Below are 3,116 nucleotides of genomic sequence, written 5' to 3' on the forward strand. Positions count from 1 at the left end.
TAATAAAAATAAAGGATATGAATCTGATAAATGAGGCATTGAATTAGACATTTTCAAAGTATACCACAGTGTACACTAGTCCTATCCAATATCTGGTGAAAATAAAGTTCTATATTCAAATATGTTTGCAATACACTCACTGTTTAAATCTTATTCCCCTCCCTCCCTGGAGAGTCACAATGCACAGAAGTTTATTAAAGATACTGAGGAATCCTGTAGCAAAGAAAATTATTTGTATTATTTAGCCAACAGTATTTCCTAAATTTTTTTTAATGTAACCTCTATTGACACTCATAGAAATAACAGTTCCATGAAATACATGGGGGAAATGCAAGGCTAGATCATTTCTAAAATCCCTTTATGCGTCTATGATTCAAGTGTCTGAAAAACAAGTAAGAAACACATTTCTTTATTTATCAGACAAGTGTGAGTATATTCAATGCTTCTTAAACTTTAACATACACCTGGAAATCTTGTTAAAATGCAGATGCAGATTCAGATGGTCTGTGTAAGAACTTATACTCTGCATTACTAACAAGTTACCAGGTTATATCAATGCCACAGGTCCATAGACCATTTTTCAAGTAGCAAGGATCTAGACAATATAGGATCTGAAAAAAGTAATAGTCACACTTAAACAATGATCATTTTAAGGCATATAGGAAATTAGTAGATAAGGGTATATTACTGCATGTAAGTTTTTATTACTAGTACATATTTAAAAGGCCCATTTGGGGGCTTCATATTAGACAACTTGGGGTGATTTCAGAATTTCTCAGTATCACCTGATGAGATAAGGGACATGTTTACTTACTAGAAAAATATATCAGTTTAGGATTCGGCATCATCATGTAGCCCATTCCCAATTTAAATGTTTGAACACAAAGTCAGGATTTTCCATAAAGACTGACAGCCCTGGCCAGTGGTGCACAGTGGTTAGAGTGTCAGCCCATGCACCGACAGGTCTCAGGTTCAATTCCTGGGCAAGGGCACATACCTGGGTTGTAGGTTTGATCCCAGGCCCTGGTCAGGGCTCATGGGAGAGGCAACCAATCAATGTTTCTCACATTGATATTTCTCTCTCTCTGTCTCTCCTTTCCACTCTCTCTAAAAAAAAAAAAAAAAAAAAAAAATGGAAAAAATATCTTCAGGTGAGGATTAACAAACGACACTGACAAATAGTTTGTGATTTAACCCAGAGGAAGGGATTAATCTCATCAGATTGTTACCTCTATGGTCTGGATTAAAGATTATTAAACATTTTTCTCTCCAGAAATTTTTTTCTTTCTCTTTTCCTAGCTCAGATTTGAATTTCCTAAGCCTAGGCTTTAAGAATCACTTCCCCACTTTGCTCTAACAGTTCTGTAGCAGTCTTTTTTCAACAAAATATAAAGGCATGTGAGATCAGGTAGAAGGGTTATAATAAGATGAGTTTACAGGAGCATAAAAATTTATTATTAGCAAAGTTACTTCCAACAGTAAAAACAAACAAAAAAAAGTTTGGCATGTGCTAATTAAGAAATCTGATATGTGTGAATTTGTTTCCAATTAGGAGATCTGAGTCCAATAATGAATTCTTTGAACCTGTTTCCAAAGTAACATATTTGGTTCTATAATTAAATATCATACCAATCCCTAAATAAAAATAACTTGGAATCTTCATGATAGTGAGAGGAACAATGTAAAAAAGATACACTGCAAGCTCTCAATGGAAAAATTAAAAAATAAAAAAAAACATTTTGCCCAGTATGTGTTGTTCAATGGTTCAGTATCAACCCAAGAGGTCACTGGTTCAATTCCCGGTCAGGGCACATGCCCGGGTTTTGGGAGTAGGAGATGTGCAGGAGGCAGCCGATCAATGATGTTTCTTTCTCATGGATGTTTCTATCTCTTTATCCCTCTTACTTTCTCTCTCTCCCTAAAAATACATAAAAACATATTTTTTAAAATTTAAAATTGTAACAATCTGGGAAAATTGATGATATAACATGTAAAAAACTAATAAACGAGGTCTACTTTTCCTTTAAGTAGATAATAAGAAAATGAAAGTGGTTTAGAATGAGTGGTGATAAAGCATAAATGTATCCTATCTAATAAAAGAGTAATATGCAAATTGACCATACCTCTGCTACACCCACCAGCCATGCCCACCAGCCACACCCACCAGCCAATCAGGAGCAAATATGCAAATAAACCCAACCAAGATGGCTGCAGCCACAGAGAGCAGGAGGGAGGCTTGGGTTTCCCCAGCAATGGAGGAAGCCAAGCTTTCCTCCTGCCCTTGCCGGCCTAGGCCTCCATTCAATGCTACAAAGTTTCAGTTATAGAAGGTAAATAAATTCCAACAGAAATGGCGGCAGCCACAGAGTTGGAAAAGCAGGAGGCTAGGGTTGCCCCCGGCAATGGAGGAAGCCAAGCTTCTGCAGCCCTGGCCAGCATAGGCCTCCACTCAAGACTACAAAGTTTCAATTATAGAAGATACAGAAATTCCAACAGAAATGGCTGCCACCACAAACCAAGCAGGAGGCTTGGCTCCCTCCAGGCTACAAAGTTTCAATTGTAGAAGATACATAAATCCCAGATACCAGGGCCTCCAATGGGTCGCCAGGGGGTGTGGCTGGCCTGCAAACCATCATAGGCCCTTCACCCAGGCTGCCCCACGCCCCAAGAGAACCCCCACCCTGATCCAGGACACCCTTCAGGGCAAACCAGCTGGTCCCCACCCATGCACCAGGCCTCTATCTTATCTAATAAAAAAGTAATATGCAGATTGACCATCACTCCAACACACAAGATGGCTGTCCCCATGTGGTCAAAGATCCTGCTCCCATGTGGACACAATATAGCCACCACAAGATGGCCAGCAGGGGAGGGCAGTTGGGAGGGACCAGGCCTGCAAGGGAGGGCAGTTGTGGGTGATCAGGGCAGCAGGGGAGGGCAGTTGGGAGGGACCAGGCTGGCAGAGGAGGGAAGTTGGGGGGGACCAGGCCTGCAAAGGAGGGAAGTTAGGGGTGACCAGGCCTGAATGGGAGGGCAGTTAGGGGCAAACAGGCTCGCAGGGGAGCAGTTAGGCATCAATCAGGCTGGCAGTGGAGTGGTTAGGGGGTGATCAGGCT

Source organism: Eptesicus fuscus, chromosome 15 (assembly GCF_027574615.1).
Source record: "Eptesicus fuscus isolate TK198812 chromosome 15, DD_ASM_mEF_20220401, whole genome shotgun sequence".
In the NCBI taxonomy this organism is placed as follows: domain Eukaryota; kingdom Metazoa; phylum Chordata; class Mammalia; order Chiroptera; family Vespertilionidae; genus Eptesicus; species Eptesicus fuscus.